Here is an 18,439-nt window from a genome sequence, read left to right as displayed (position 1 = left end):
GTGATGCTTGCGCCGAAGAGTGTGTATGTTCTACAAATGTTTTGATCAGTCACTTCAAACACATTAACACCCTAAATAGTTTTCTGCAACGCTGACAGTTGGTTTCACTAGGGAGTCCTCGATATACACAAGGTACGTGAGGCCCAAATTCGTAGATGAGACCAAAAAGATGTCACACAGCCGAGAGGAGCGGTAACCCACTTCTCCTCTTTCACTTGTCAAGGATATAAAGTTCCTTGAGGCTTAGCCCGAGTGACAAAATCTTGATCCCAAGAGAGGTGTCTTTCGATTCACCTCCCGATTCTTATACTCCGTCGGAACGCTGGAGTTGAGGTCATCCAAGGGATGATGAAATCCCTAAGCAAGCCTCCTAAAAAGAAACAAGGTTTTGGATCCTAATCTTATGCACCCAAGATGGCCTCGAAAGACGACAAGGGGAGAGAAGACTTGGATGACCTTGGGCTAAAAAATACACTTGTTCTTTTACCGACTAACTCTTATGTGTGCTAATCTAGACTTTGCAAGCACTCATGTTTAAGAGACAATGTTCAATTCCAACTTGAAGCGCCAACAAAAGTAAATCGATCGAAGAATGCAAACAATAAGAAGAGTTAGGGTCAACAAAAGCAAACTCGCTCACCCAGAGGCCCTCCACGTCAAGTATCGATTAATTTTCTTTAAGGCATTCAAGATTGAGTGTGAGTTTGTTTTAAGCCCAAAACAAAAGTGTGTGAGATTCGATTTCAAGCATGCGCTCGGAGGCTCTCCATGTCAGTTGTTGTTCAATTTTAGTGCCCAAACTTGAAGTGTGATCGATTTAATCTAGAGTTTTGGTCATTTAAAATTTTTGATAAAGTTAAAGCAAACGTTCAAAGACCAAGTGAGTTAGTTAGATTGCGGAACATTTAACACATTTTTAAAGTAGACCCATCCCCATAAATGGTGTTGAGATTGCAACCAATGGTTGAATTGATGGGTGATTAGAAAAGAGGTGAGTCCAAGGAACTACTCAAATTGATTTTTGCAAATTTGTATTTAACTTAACAAAGTTTCTTAATTGTCCAAAAATCAAACTTTACCTAAGTTGCATGTGAAAAAGAGATTTGTTTTGTTCAATTTTAGAAGATCCAAATGAAGTGTTTGATATTGCAATGGTTAATTGATCCTTGGCATTCAAGATTGGATTTGTTGTTTTAAGCATGCATTCCAAGGAAAATTGATTTTAATCCATGGCATTCAAGAGTGTGTTTTGAGCAACATTCATTCAATGGAAAATGTGTTTAACCATTCAAGTTCATTTTAGCAACATGCATTCAAAAACAAATGGTTAAACATTCAAGTTCATTTTTTAGCAACATGAGAACCTGCAAGAAACATGGTTAGTGGTTCCATATGTGCTCCAACCTACAATGAGACAAAAAAAAGCAATTTAGTTAGTTATCCAAAATCTTCAAAAATGAGAGCTTAATTATGGAAAAAAAAAATTTAACTTTTTTTGCTGTTTTTCCTACGCGTAAAAATGCTTAAAATGGTCTAAATCCTACGGAACCACTAAAAGTCAAATTTTGATTTATACTCTTTCTTTTTAAAAAAAAAAAATTTATAACTACAAAGTGCAGAAATAAAGATTTTAAAACAGAAGTGCAACAGAGACAGGCGAAGACGACAGTTCATTAGGTGTAGACGCCAAACTGCAGAGATGCTGATCTGCAGAGATGATAATCTGCAGAGATGACAAAGGGAGAGGCAGAGATGATAGATTAAGTTGGTGGCGGCGGAGACGACAGTCTAGGTTGCGGAGACGACAGTTTGATGGCTGGCGGCAGCAGAGACGACAGTTTGACTGATGGCGGCAGCGGAGACGACAGTTCAGGTTGCGGAGACGACAGAGTAGCCGACGGAGACGACAGTTTGCAGGCGCAGACGCCAAACTACAGAGACGACACTGCACGAAAAAAAGCTAAAAAACGCAAATTTTTTTCAAAAAATTTTTTATTTTTTTTATTTTCAATTTTTTGAGGGTATGTCTTCTTCCCAAGCGTGTTCTTTAACCTGCAAAAACAAGCAAAACACCCTCACAACACACTCAAACAACAACAAACATTAGATGGTTAGTTTAAAACAACATATAGATAGAAATTGATGATTAAATGACCCATAGTGGGGTCCCACCGGGCGTGCCAAAATGTAGAACAAGATTTAGTATGCAAAGAACATTAACAAATAAAGTAAACATTCACAAACCAAAACTAAATTCACATATATGTTTAGACAAAGAAAAACAAACAAAAAGTGCAAACCTCACAAGAGAAAACACTCCATGCTTTCTTGATTTTGTAGATGTGTCCTTTGATGTAGATGTATGCTCAAGATGCTCAAAGCTGCTTCAATGGAGGTGGGTAATGGAAAATTGGTAGCTTTGTGAGCTCTCAATTTTGCATTATAAGGGTAAGATTGATGGCTTTGGTTCTCAAAATAGCATGGTAACTTTAGCTCAAAAATTGTTGTTGAAATGGCTTGGGATGGGATTCAATTTATAGGCCAAGGGGTAGAGGGATGGAGGGCTTAGATGCAAGGATGGGGAGATGGTTAAGGAGGGCTAAGATGAACTCAAAGAGGAGCACATGGATTGTGCTTGTTTAGCACCAATGGGAAGGTGACACTTGTCATAAGGAGGATGAGTGTGAGAGGGTAGGGTAAAGGGTTGGTTAAAGACATGATGAGTGGGGTTGAGTATGTAAGAGAGATGTAAGAGGAATGAGTGTGGAAGAGGGAAGAGTGTGGAAGATGGATGTAAGAGTCATGAGTGGGCTTGTAAGAGTCTTTTATGGTTTGTAAGAGCACTCATGACTTGGTGGTTGGGATTTTTGAGGGGAGACTTTGGTTTGGTTTAGGAAAGTCTTAAACTTGTTTAGGGAATGTGACAACATTAGTGGGTGGATTAGGCTTGGGTTTAGGATTAGATTAGGGATGTTAGAGATGCGCAAGTGGATGGCATTAATGAGAGTGGGTGAGTTAGTGGCTAAGCTTGGTTAGTATGGGTGGATGGGGTGGATTAGGCTAAATGGAGGATTAGGGATAGGTTAGGGGTTTTTGGATTTGAGGATTTTATTTATCAAATAGATTTATTTAATAAATGAGGATTTTTGGAATTAGATAGAAGAATAGGATTTAATTGATAAATAATAGGTTTATTTGATTTATCAATTAGGACTATAGATGATTAATTAAATTAATTAGCTAGGGATGGCAAAGGATTAATTAAATAAGAATTTAATTAATGATGCCTTTAGAGATGGCTAAATTAGATTACCAAAGTAGTGTAATCAAATTGTGTTGTCTACACTGATAAGTACTCTTCCCATTTGAATATTCCAATGACCATCTAGGTCTGAAGGTGACCTACCACTGGGAGTTCCATAACTCTACTCAATAGCAGAATTGCATACTTGATATCATCCTTCATATAGCCCCTTGTCATGTCAACTTTGCCTTCTTGATGACCCACTAGTGTTCTATCAATGTGGAAGGAGGATTGCACTATTTCCTGTGCTTCTTTCAGATTATCCTTGTACCATCGTTCAGCTCTATCATATGTTATTTGTAGATATAGGTCTGCTCTGGGAAGATGAAATACCTTCTCAATGTTCTTAGGTCGTAGATACAAGACTATCTTCGCCATGATGCTCTTAATGACCTTCTCTTCAGTCACATAGTGTTCTGCAAGGGTCATTATCAGTTCAAGAGATTAAATTAATGTTGGATGTGATGTCTTATTGACAAGACCTAACCAGATGAGTGCTAACACCATTGCAGACCTCTCTTTAGGTTTGTTCCAGATTACAAGGAACACATTCTAGTTTATATGTCTGAGTTATATATCTTTGATCTTGGCATGCCCATCTTGAAACCTTGATTTTATTGGTGCCCCTCATTACTTAAATGCAATAAGTTTTGGAGCCATCTTTTCCACCATTGAAGAGGATGATGATGCCATCTTATTTACACAAGAGAAGAAAACATTAGTCAGAAGGTTAAATCTTGAACTAAATTAGTTTCTACTTGACTCTAAAACTAATCAAAACAAGACAAAAAGTAGTCAAATCCCCCCAAAATACCCTTCTATGCACTTCAACGTACCTTGCACACCCTTACAAGTGTGCAGGTGTGCTATTTTAAGCCTTGAATGGCCTTTTATGTGTAGATGTGCACATGCGTATATGCACACCTTGGGGAGGTGTATACCTATGCAATTACACATGGCAATTTGAGGGGGACTTAAGTTATGTCTTTCTATGAGCACAAAAGTGTGCACTCAGTGGAGGTGCACATGTGCACATTTCCATTGTGCCATAGAAGGTTTTTTTTTGCATTATTCTGATGTTTATGTTAGGAAGGTGCACACATGCACACCTTGCGGAGGTGCATCTTCGTAGTGTCTTAGGTTTTAGTTCTTTATGATGTTTTAGTCTTATGGAGGTGTACACATATGCACCTTCAATGAAGGTTTCCAAACCCTGATGTCCTTGTTGATGCAGGAGGAAGCAAGTGGAACTAGGAGAGCACAATTAATGTGGTGATTTGGAAGAGTAAAAGAAAGTGGGGAGGGGAGAAGGCTCAAGGTCTTATATAGACCTCAATGAAGGTGCACCCGAGAGGGTGCATAAACTCTAGGTGCATGCACCCGTGCACTTATGGGATGTGCACAAGTGCGCACCTCCAAGAGTGCACAGTTGCGCATTTTTGGAGTTGAGTATTTGCACACTTCATGTGCGCACCTACTCTAGAGCACTAAAATATCCTCCAAAAGGATTCTTCCATGTTTTTTATTCTTTTGGGTCTCTCCAGCCAGATACTGGGGCTTGACCTAGACTCCTAGGGGAGTCCAAAAGTGTATTGGGCTCCAAGCTAAGAGCCTAGTTGGAAAAAATTTACTAGGGGGTCCCCATTTCTAAGAGAAATGGGGTGTGTGTTGTGAGACCACAACAATTTCCAAAAAGAAGGTTGGTAGCAGTATAAATGCTTTGATACAAAAAGATTCACTGAATGAACCTAAGAAGGAAGGAAACTTGATGGTTAGAAGAGCATTACAGAGTGATAGGCATAAGGAGAACTTAATAAGAAAGATTTTTTCCAGGACCAAATGTACAGTTTCAAACAAAGTTTCGAAGGTGATCATTGATAGTGGAAGTTCAAAGAATTTGTCATCTAAGGCAATGTTTACCAAGTTGTAGCTATAAAGGTTGAAGCACCCAAAACCATACCAAATTTCATAAATCAAGAATGAACATACAGTGCTAGTAAGTGAACAATGTTTTGTGAATCTAAAAAATTGAAATGTATTATGATAAGGTGTTGTGTGATATTATGCCTATGGATTGTTGTCATTTCTTGCTGGCTAGACCTTAGCGGTATGATAGACATGCTCTATATGATGAGAGATTACACAAATATACCATTTGGGCTAAAAGGAGGAGACAAACCTTGTTACCTTTGCTTGAAGAATCTATAGGTGAGATATGTACTATTGGAAGTCTTAAGTGGGAAACTGAGATACTGAAAGGTGGGGGGTGAATCATGATCTACAACACTTATATATTTTCACACAACTTTAGTGCATTCACTACATTTACCATCTCATATATAATGCATGGATAACATAACTTGTAAAATTGTTGTAACATGTAATTCTAATCTATTAATCACATGCATAAAATGTAAGCACATAACACACATATTTGGTTACCTAGAAACCCTTCAAGGTGAAGGTAAAACTAAGGTGGGGATGAAACCCAAAAATATTCACTACTATAGTAATAAAGTTAACCTGTTAAGGTTACAATGTTGATCACTTGTGATGATCTACCCTGTAAGGGGTTTTCCCTGTTAAAGGCTGTTAAGATTGTTAGGTCTTACCTTGTGAGAGAATTTTATACTTAGAATAAAGTAAGGACTTATTTAAGAGGTTTACAATGATCTATTAAGACCACTCAGTTAAGAGATTATCCCTAATTGAATCTGTTAAAATTGATTCAATACCCAATCCTCAATCTACTCTAAAGAGCCAGTTTTGGATCTCCTCTCTTCAATCTGATCTGATCTTTGATCTTGTATAGCTTTACTATCCTTCACTACTTAATAAGGTCACTTCCTCTATTCTATAATAACTAAACTATTTTTCCTCCTCTGCAATGTTAACTATCACACTTGATCTACTCTGTGATCTCACGAATAACTTGCTCACTTCTTTTCACCATATCATATATCAGATAGGGTTTGGTTTTCTCTATTTAAATATTTATTAAAGAGTTTTCTAGATGCTTCCCTTTTCTTCCTCTCCATCTAATTGGTTGAACATTTCTCATAGGGATCTATGATCCACGTCATAAAACTTGTAATAGCCTCTATAACAACCTCTACAAATACTTAATATCTTATCCATATCAGCCTGAAATATTCTACCTCAAATTTTGTGCCATTCCTAACTTGAATGTCAATTCTACATTGCTCAATACTTATTATCTCTAATACTCGACATTCAGTATTCTCTCTGTTGTTGCTCAGTCTTTATTGTGCTCAACACCTTCTGTGTAACTCAACTTCAATGTATTCAAATTGCTCGACAATCATTAGACTTGACTTATACTAAAAATACTCAGTGACCAAATACTTGCTTGGCTCCTATAGAGCTTGGAAATACATGTTTATTTATAAGTTTGTCACATGACTTGGCCCGTATAGAGTAGTTCAATAGTAGTGATGACCGTCTGATTCTACCTAGTATTTGACTAAGTGCTTGACACTAATAGACAACAACAGTTAGGGATATCAACATATCCCTCTTTGACATTAGTGGAAAAAACACTTTGTTATGATTACATCATTATAATGATAATATGAGTACTCCCCCTAAGCCTATGACTTAGTCCATATAGAACTACAAAACTTTTGTCGAATGAATAAACAATGAATAGTGAATCAATACGACAATACATATATGTACATGACTCTAAGTAGTCTGACTATTTCAATGTCATACCCTGTTTGTCTTCTAAACTCTTATCTCTGAATTCAAATTTGGACTCTTATGATCTTACATTTCCTTTCGTAGTCATTTTCCATTCAAAATATGTAATCACCATCAACCATTTACCCCTTGTTTTTGTCACTCATGGTTGTTGTTGGGGTTTAATGGGTGAAATCAAACTATATTTTTCAATGAATGGTTTCTGAACCTGTTGAATCATAGCAAGTGCATGATCCCAAGTGGTTATGGTTTATTCCAAAAATCCAATCTAGTTGCCAAACCAATCAAACTATTAGCAACTAAAATATTATGATCTTCTTGAATAAGATCTTGTGATGACTTCAATTCTTATTGCATAACCTCCAAATGAGGTATCAAGATATATTGGATGGAGATCAATTTTGACCTCATGCTACTATCAATTGTGTGAAGCTCGGCCAATTTTCCTTGAGGAAATAATAACTTATTGTAATTTCTCAAGTTGGATTCAGATGACTATGAAATGTTGTTTCTTGTTCGTTGCATGTCAACTTGAATCCTCTGGATATTTTCCTGAAGATCACTTGTGAATCTTGGAACATCACACAAAATGTTGTCCAAATGATCTACTTTTTGTATAAGTTCCTTTGTATTTTGTATTCATCCCTGTAATTCAACTTTTTTTTTAAGTAATGATTGTTGAGACTTTCTCCACAACCTTATCCTCAAAGTTTTCGGCTGACCAAGCCGTCAAATTTTCATTTATTTTTATGTCTCCAACATTTATTTGTTCAAATATAGGTACAAGATGGGAAATGATTGGGGCTTGCCCATAAAAATTTTGTATATAAAATGTGTCAACAAAAATGTCCTTTATATCATGCAATACCTGCCTTACCTGATGCTTCCTTCTCATCTATTCCAATTTCTTCTTTTTTGCCAAAAGTTCCTCCAACAAAATTGTTTGTGGCATCTCAATAACTTCATCCAAACTAACTTAAATATCTAGAGAGCTATCCTTTGTTACTCTCCCTTTACTTGGTGAGGGAGTGTTGTTGCTCAACACTTCTTTTGGAGTCAGTGAGGGGGTGTCACCACTTGGTCTAGCTTGAATATCAGTACTTGAGATAACAATAGTAGCACTTGGTACAACTTTATTTTCCTCCTTCTTTTCCTTAATTTGAGGTTTTGACACATTCAGTCCTTCTTGACCTTTGGTAGAAATGTTTACACTTGTGTCTCTATTTAATTCCTCTGCCTCTTGCATCTCTTTTTTGCATCTAAGGGCTTCTATTTCTTGGAAACTAGAGTGTCAGGGGTGGCGACATGAATAGGTAAAATTCTTCCTTGTGGGCTCAGCACACCTGAACTCACTTCATCACTTTGGTCATCTTGAATGCTCACTGTCTCAATTTATTTCTCTAATTCCACTCCTTTAGTGGATAGACAAAAATGTTCTTCCATAGTAACTCATTTTGTTGAACTACAACTTCAACCTTATTTTGTAAAAATTAAATTAAATTAAATTTAGGAACAAATCAGTTCCTATACTTCTCCAAAAATGTTGCCTGCTCCTTTAATAAATCAAGCATAACCTTGGCTTATGTGCCTTCTCTAATGTCTTTCTGTACTATCGATGCCTATTTCCATCTTTTATCTAATTAATTGTACAAATCAATAGGAATCTTCTTCTCTACTTCATTAGGAGCCAATTTATTATTTTTCATGATATTTATCATGGTCTCCTCAACTTTTATTCTATCAACAGTATCCAATGTATCATATTTTACAAATCTAAAACTAGATGAGCCTACAAAGCTTCATATGTCAACACATACCTCATCAATGTTCATTTCTCTTCTAGGTACTATGGCCAGTTCAACTGATTCTATTCTCTTTCCATCATTTTTTTCACTCACTTTCTTCTTTACCAACCTTCTCCTCTTTGGTTGGCTCACAGGGGCTTGTGATTTCTTCTCCTTTGCACTGAAGCTGCTTGGTTTAGTAATCTTTACTACTCATTTCTTTAAAATGGCTCAGCACATGGTACTATTGCCCTGGTCCTTGGTTTGGTTTGTGGTGGAGGATAGAGGGGCACCACTGTTGTTTTCTTTACAACTTCCTTTGCTTTAAGCTTATCAAATTTAAACTTCTTGGTGGATGGTGTAACAACAATTAGGGATTTACCCTAATCTCCTTCTACTTCCTCCTCTTCCTCATCACCACTTTCTTTCTCTACACCTTCTCCAAGGCCTTGTGTGAGCTATAAAGGTTCTTTGCCTTTGTCTTGTGTGCTTATTTTTTCCTCTAGGTCTTCAATCATGTTCTTTCTTTTCTTCTCCTTAGAATCTATTTTGATATCAATAGTAATTCTTGCCTTAGCTTCTTCATATTTTCCAAAAGGTTTCACTTTAGTATCAATCTCCTCTTTGAGTAGTGCAACAATATTTGCACTCACAATTTCACTATCAATTTCATAATCAAATGCTTTTAGCCATGCCTTCCTTGGCTCCATTGCCTACACAAATATGTTATTTGTTTCCACTAAAAAGTATGCATCACTATAGTATTTCTTTACCAATTCTTCTGATCTTCTCATTCTCATCCTCATCTTCATTCTCAGTTTGAAGTCTTCAAAATATATGTCCATGACATTTTCAAAGTTTTATCCTAATTGAGTTATGTATTTAGTGATTTGCCTTGGTCCCAAATAATATTGCCAATACTAGGAAAATATTTCTGAACATAAAAGAAAATTCACATAATAAGTGATCCCAACTTACACATTGAATTCTTTGCCTTTCTGATGGATATCAAGTTTTCTCGTAATTGAGATTTATGCAACTCGATGAGATTATACTCATGATCTTTCACAACAATTTTTAATGCCTGATCGACTGCCATACATGGCACACTATTTAGCCTACTTGATTGATAGAATTTGTGAGAAATTATTCGCATTGTAAATTCAATCAATAGATTAGTGATGTTAGAGTTGGACAACCCTCATCATCTCTCATTTACTTCACGACTTAGACATCACATAATCTTGTTCTTGTCTAAGGTTAGATACCCTATGACCTTGTGAATTATCTTCTTTGTAATCTCTATAGGTCCATTGTCTAGTCATAATTTCATGTCATGAATCATCCTTAGCATTTCCTTGATTTGTTCTATCCTGAAGTTCCTTGGAAAATGTAGGGCACGAGTTAACCCTTTCCTCTCAAAAAATTTGAATTCGTCCTTCAAAACTCTTTTCTCACACAATTTTTCATATGCCTTTTGAATCTCATAGTCACCAACTTCTCCAATCTTACACAAGTAACAACTTCATACATCATGGATCATGATTACTCTAGGTGGTATCAAGGATAACACAACCATTGAGTTACCCTTCATTATGATCTTAGGAATAACACAAAATTTAGGTGGAGGACAAGTGTCATTCTTCACTAGTTGAATCTTGCTTATGTTTATTCCTTGGCTCTTTCCTATTGATGATAAAGCTTCCATATTTCTTTTCCAGGGTTTAAAAAGTTCTTTCTTCTAAACAAATTGGCATTACTCAAATCTACGCTCGATTAAACTTTTGTTTCAAATTCGCTCTAGATCTCCTTGAAATCTCTTAATTGCTCAAATTGCTTAGTGCTCTCAAATTTTGTATGCAAGGTACAGTAGATGTTTTCAATTTTCTACTATATACTCTCTTTTGTTCAAATTAGGGTCTCCATTAATACTATGTACTCTGGTTGGTGGAAGCCAGTTGTCTTGGTCAATATTAACCCTTTTCAACTCAATTTACACTATATGTCTCAATCTATTCCTTCTAACTTGGTTTGTACACTAGTTGGGCATCTAAGGTACTTGGTCCATATTACAATGCTTGGTCAATATAGATAATTTTAATGATCTTTGACACTTGTCATATAGAGCTTCTTATGTACCTACACTATTCAAAGATTTTTTCTATTACATCTTTTCTTATGTAGATATGAACTTTAGCATATTTTATGTTAGGAACTAATGTAAGATATATCATTTAAATATGTAGTTCCTTGCATACATTTCTTGATCAGTTTGAGATGGTGTGATCATCTTCTCCATTGGATTGGGTGATCTCAATTCCATTCATTCCGTTGTATCCATCTTCTACCTTCTTGTTCTAGGTTTGATTCATCTCCTTCTTTGTTTCTTCAATGTCTACTTTTCCTTTACCCTTTGTGTGATTATGATTTGATGCTAGTACTTAGGTCCTGCAGTTTTTGCTTGAATGTCAAAACTTGTGACATTTGGAATATACATTGTTAGGTGCATAATTCTACCTTTTATTGGTCCAATAGGGCCTTGTCTAAGATCTACATTCATATGCTCCATGTCCAAACTTTTGACAATTGTAACAATAGCCTTCAAATCTAGGTGTAGTAGATGCATTCTTCATTCTTGATCTACACTCATGTATTTGATGTCCTTGCTTCTTGCAGTAAAAATAATAACCTATAAACTTAGGTTTAGGGTTTTGCATACCAATTTTGCTTCTATAGAAGTTTGTAGTAAATGTTTCTTTGTATGACTTGATTTAGAAATGTTGCCAGATGATCTCATTAGTTCTTCAAAGTATTTCATTGCTACATTAGGCTTGCTAAATTTTTCCACAAGTTCTTTCTCAGTTTTTAGTTCATTCCTTAATAAGTCATTCTGTGATCTTAGATGTTCTATTTCCATGTCCTTTTTGTTCAACTCTTGATTTTCAAGCATCAATTGATTCATCATGTCTATTTGAGTATTTGTAAGATTTTGCACATCATATGTCCTTTCTTCAAGTTGAATTTTCATTTACCTTTTTTCTTCCTTAGTGACAACCTTGTCTTCTTCAACTTTATTCTTTTGTTTAGTCATTTCACATAGCCTTACTGACTGGATATCATGTTCCCTTTTTAGTCCTTTGAATTCTTCATTCAAGATGTTTTTCTTTTCTAGTAGATCTACAAATTTTGCATCACTCTCACTTGAATTTCTAGTTTCAAATAGTCCTTGAGTATCACATTCTTCATAATTCAACTCATTTAGCTAAATGACCATCTCCTTTCTCATTTTTAGGGATTTCCTGAGTTCCTATCTTGCTACCTTAAGTTGTTGCAATATGAGCTAGATGTCAATCACTTGATTGTCAATAACTTCTCCCAATTTACAAGCCTACATCTCCAAGATATGAACTCCCAAGCTGCTAGACTTTTTCAAGAAAACTATGCTCTGATACCAATTGTTGGAAGTCTTTATTCAAAAACTAAGATAGTGAGAGGGGGTGAATCAAGATCTATAACACTTATATATTTTCACACAACTTTAGTGCATTCACTACATTTACCATCTCATATCTAATGCATGCATAACATAACTTGTAAAATTGTTGTAACATGTAGATCTAATCTATCAATCACATGCATAAAATGTAAGCACATAACACAAATATTTGGTTACACAAAAACCCTTCAAGGTAAAGGTAAAAATGGGGTGGGGATGACACCCATAAATCTTCACTACTATAATAATAAAGTTAACCTGTTAGGGTTACAATGTTGATCACTTTTGATGATCTACCCTATGAGGGGTCTACCTTGTTAAAGGTTATTAAGATTGTTAGGTCTTACTTTGTGATAGGATTTTAAACTTACAATAAAGTAAGGACTTGGTTAAGAGATTTACAAAGATCTATTAAGACCACTATGTTACAAGATTGTCCCTAACTCAATCTGTTAAAACTAATCTAGTACCTGACCCTTGGTCTACTCTAAAAATTTGGTTTTGTATCTCCTCTCTTCAATTTGATCTAATCTCTAATTTGATATAGCTTTATTGTCCTATATAGTTTGATAAGGATGCTTCCTCTATTCTATAATAACTAAACTCTTTTGCCTTCTTTGCAATGTTCACACTATCACACTTTATCTACTTTGTGATCGTATGAATAGCTTGCTAACTTCTTTTCACCACATCATATATCAAATAGGGTTTGGTCTGCTCTATTTAAATATTTCCTAGAGTTTTCTAGATGCTTCCCTTTTTCACCTCTTCATCTACTTGGTTGAACATTGCTCATAGGGATTTGTGATTCACATCATAAAATGTGCAATAGCCTCTATAACAACCTCTAAAAATATTAAATGTCTTGTCCATGTCAACCTAAAATGTTTTACCTCAAAGTTTGTGTCATTCCTGAATTGAATGTCAATTCTACGTTGCTCAACACTTACTATCTTTGATACTTAGCATTCACTATTCTCTTTGTTGTTTCACAGTCTCTACTATGCTCAACACCTTCTATGTAACTCAACTTCAATGTGTTTAAACTACTCGACAATCATTAGACTCATCTTATACTGAAAATACCCGATGACCAAAGACTTGCTTAGATCCTATAGAGCTTCGCATATACATGTTTATTTACAAGTTTATCACATGACTCGACCTATATAGAGTATCTTGGTCGTAGTGATGACCATCTAAATCTGCCTAATATATGATTAAGTGTTTGACACTAATAAACAACAATGGTTTGGGATACCAACAATGTACGTATGTGAAAGTTTGTTTGATGGAAGGTAGGAAATTTTTTAAGGATCTAAAGTTTGTTTTGCTACAACTCCTAACAAATCAAGAAAGAAAACATAGAAATGAGTTCCTAAGGAAGTTGAGAAGTTTCTCACTAAGTGTAAAGAGATCATTTTAGATAATGTACTTGATGGTTTACCACTGATGAGAAGTATTAGTCATTGTATGGATTTGATTCTTGGAGCTCATATGCCAAATAAAGCACCTTACCAAATGACACTTACCAAGAATGAGGATCTTAATTGACAAGTACATGAGTTGGTATGGAAAGGTTTGATCAGAGAAAGTTTGAGTCTATGTGCAATACCTATTGTATTAGCACCAAAGAAGAATGAGGAATGTTGAATGCATATTGATTCAAGAGCTATCAACAAGATAAAAGTGAAGTATAGGTTTTTGATGCCGAGGATGGATGATATAATGAATTGTTTGAGTGGAGCAAGATATTTTACCAAGATTGATTTAAAGAGTGGATATCACCATATTAGAATTGGAGAAGATGATAAATGGAATATTGTTTTGAAGACAAAATAAGGTTTATATGAGCGATTGGTTATGCCTTTTGGTTTAACTAATGTGTTCATGAATGAGGTTTTGAAGAGATTCTTGGGAAAAATTGTATTATTGTACTTGGATAATATTTTTATAGTCACTAAGCCCAAATAAGAACATTTATTGTACATTAGATATCTATTACAAAGATCAAAAGAGGAAAACACTGATCAATTTGAAAAAGTGTTCCTTCGTGAAAGAGGAGATTGTATATATTTGGGATTTATGTTTTTAGCTGATGGTTTGAAGATCGATCTTGAGAAGGTTAAATCAATTCTTGAATAACATACACCTGAGAATGTTGGCAGGGTAAGATAATTCCATGGTTTAGCAAGTTGTTCCCAAAACATCATCATGAATTCCAGTTCAATTTGTAATTCTATGATTGAGGCAATAAGATGAGATAGAAGAGAATTCAAGCGGTCACATGGAGCTAATAAGAGTTTTGAGACTTTGAAGTAGAAGGTTGTTTAATTTCCTGTATTAGCCTTACTTGATTTCAATAAGGTATTCCAAGTTGAATGTGATGCAAGTGGTAATACAATAGGAGTTGTGTTGACTCAAGAAGGTAAACATGTTGCTTTCTTTAGTGAGAAGTTGAATGATGCTAAACTGAAATATTATATGTATGATCAAGAATTTTATAATATATTACAAGTCTTGAAGAATTGGAGACATTATTTGATGCCAACTGAATTTGTGTTGTATGCTAATCATAAGGCTTTACAATATTTGGGTAGTCAGAGACATATGAAATGGGTTGAGTATTTGGAGAATTTCAAATTTTTGATAAAACATCAAAGTGGAGTATCTAATAGATTTGTTGATGCATTGAGTAGAAGATCTTTGATGACTCAAATAAGAATTGAGGTTCTTAGTTTTGATGATATGAAGAATTTGTATGAGATTGATCCTGATTTTTTGAGTTGTGGAGAATGTGCAAAGCACTTGTTCTAGATCAACTGAGTAAGTAGGAAGACTATTTCATTCAAGAAGGTGTGTTGTTCAAGGTAATTCAATTATGTGTACCAAGAGGATCAATGAGAACTAATCTGGTAAAGGAAAAACATAATCGTGGGTTGGTTGGACATTTTGGCATTGATAAGATATTGAGTTTTTTTTTCCTTAGTTGTATAAGGATGTTCAAGAATTTCTGAAGAGTTGTGGAGTTTGTCAAGTTTGAAAAGGAGTAAGAATGTTGGACTGTATACATTGATTTATGTTCTTGAGAAACCTTGGTGTTATATCATCATGGATTTTGATCTTGGGTTAGCCATGACAACAAGAGGTAATTATTCCATATTTGTGGTTGTGGATAGATTTTTTAGGATGACACATTTCATACCAAGTAGGAAAACATAAGATGTAGTGCATGTAGTAGATCTTTTCTTTAAGAAGATTGTTATATTGCATGGATTACTGAGGAGTATTATCTCTAACCAAGATAATAAGTTTGTTGGTTATTTCTGGAAGATTGTGTGGAAGAAGTTGAATACCAATTTGAAGTATAGTTCTACATTTCACCCAAATATTGATGGAAACTAGAGGTTGTAAATAAGAGTGTGGGTAATTTGTTAAGATGCCTAGTTGGTGATGAACCAAGTAATTGGGATTCTATGTTAGCACAAATAGAGTTTGCATACAATAATTCAGTGAATAGGAGTATTGGCAAGATACCTTTTTATATTGTTACTAACATGCAACTGAGAGGTATATTAGATTTGAAAGACATTTCTAGAGAAGAGAAGAGGAGTACTAAAGGGGAAGCATTTTTTGAATATATGAAGTCATTGCATGAGAAAGTAAAACAAAAGTTTGAATAGAGTAATACAAAAATACAAGGATATTGCAGATAAGTCAAGAAGGCATAAGGTTTTTGAGGTTGGTGATGAAGTGATAGTTCATGTGAAGAAAGGTATATTTCGCATTGGTACATATAATAAATTGAAGATGAAGAAATTTTGGCCCTTGTGAGATACTGAAGAAACTTGACAGTGGAAATGCTTATGAAGTGGAGTTACTTGATAACATGGACATATCACCCATATTCAACATTGAAGACTTGTACGGGTATCATGAACCTGATAAATAAGTGACAGTACCAAGTGATTATCCTAAGAAGTGGACAGAAGAAACTTTGAACATATTCTAGAACAAAGAATTGGGAAAAACATAAGGGGAAGACACTACGTGGAGTATTTGGTGAAGTGGAAGAACAAACTAGTTGAAGAATCTACATGTATTTCTCAATTTGAGTTGGATTCATCTTGGGTTATGACATACTCATGATTCAGAGTGACATTTCTTTCAATCCTAAGTGTCTGATGCATGAGAATCTTGAATTTACAACAATCTTGCTTGGTAGATTTGCTCACTTATCATTGTGGTTTTGCTTGGTAGTTGTTTGGTAGTTGGCTTAGTGGAGAGTTCCTGTGCTCATTCATTGTTCATTGAGTTGACATGGTTTATATGTGATGTTTTGTGTTCACCGAGTGACTTCAGTGATTGTTGATGTATTTATTCAGTAATGTCCTATTCTTGTGTCACCGAGTTGTTCTCTTTCTTAGTCTTAACTATTTATTGGTTTCACCAAGGAGTTTATTTGTATGATTGACCTATGCATTTAATTCATGGTTTCACATTAAATAATATGATCGATCATTGCCTGAAGTATGTGGAACCAAAATTGGGTCATTATGTTATCCTATATTGGATCTAGAAGGTTCTTAGAGTTGTTTTGTTTAGTATAAATAAGCACATCTATTCTAGGTTTTATGGGAGATCATTGGTAGGAGTTAGAAGATTGGAGATCAAGTATCTTGCATGAATGTATGAGGATTGCTCTAATCTCATGTAGATTCTTTGTATTGGCTGCAATTGGGAAGGCCTCACAACCTAGCATGTACAAAGTTTTGATGAATAAAATATAGAACTATTGTTCTTTCTCCTTCTTTCTAGTGTAGTTTTCTTGCGTATTATTTTGCAAGGTAGTATAAGGATTGGGTGAGTCATTGGTCATGATTCTTTGACCTACTCATTGCATCATTTTAACTAGGGTGGAAGGTTTTGAAATTTTGCATTAGAGGTAAGAACATTTTAGGGGTAAAAACAATTTCTAAAGGGGGAGAAGGATTGAAAGTATAAAGATAACTCCATATCTCTTGGCAAATAATAGTGTCTGATCAATTGGGTGTAGAGTCAAACGTACGAGCACAAGTAGCTTCTTGTAGCTTGTAGAGGGTAGAGGGGAATAGGGCATTCTGAAACTAAAATTGAAAGCCACAACTACACCTAAAACATACATAAATTTTTATTCACAAATATGTACAAGGGTGGTACTCCATACCTTAGGAAAACTCTAGGCCAATCACACAAATGAATTAACCTAGTGTGAAAAATATGAGCCTCTTTTCAACAATGTATTGTAATTGTATGATGTAATTGCAAACCATTGCCATCCAACAACTGCCTCATTGTTGAATTTCAAATTGATAAAAAGTAGAAATATATAGAACAAGCATTCATGCCCAAAAATCCACTTTTCTTCATAAATTCATGAATTGGTTTCATTCATAGCCTCTATAAAATGACATGTCTCACCATCAATTACCACTCTATTAAATTTATCTAGGTACAAAAAAGAGAGTCAAAGACCAAGCCTTCTTCCTTAGAAAAGCACGTTGAATCTTGTTTTGCACAAACAATTACAAGTTGTGATTCCAGAATATGACTTTCAACAATCGTGGGATCAAACCTAGTTTCTAGAAAATCCTCTCATTTTATTTAAATGAAATCATCACTAGGAATACTAGCCAGTATAGAAGACATTTCATTTACACCCCCTTTAAGCTCACCCACCAAATATCACATTCTCCAATTTTACTTTTATCATCAACATAAGAAGAAATAAAATGAGTTGGAGCTTCTTGAGTTTGCATGACACCCTTTTTATGAAAAACATTTTCATATTGGGAAAGATATGTTACCTTCTTTTCTCCATTTGCTTGATTCAGAAAATTATAAAATGACTACTTAGATTTCACTGCATGAGAATCTAATTGATTGATTCTTCAATATAATCAATTTTTCAACTCTCATCTTTCCTTCATTATTAAAAACAAAGGATTTTGATTTAAAAATTCTCTTGCAACCCTATGCAAGATATTATCTTTTCCTTGATCTTTTTCATCGATATCAAAAATAAAAGTTTCTACTTCATAAATAAAAGATGATTTCGGTACAACACAATTACTCCCTTTATACGTTTCACCA

This window comes from Cupressus sempervirens, chromosome 11 (genome assembly GCF_028749045.1).
Source record: "Cupressus sempervirens isolate cs-2001-9-10 chromosome 11, ASM2874904v1, whole genome shotgun sequence".
NCBI lineage: Eukaryota > Viridiplantae > Streptophyta > Pinopsida > Cupressales > Cupressaceae > Cupressus > Cupressus sempervirens.
Note: the sequence above shows the minus strand (reverse complement) of the source record.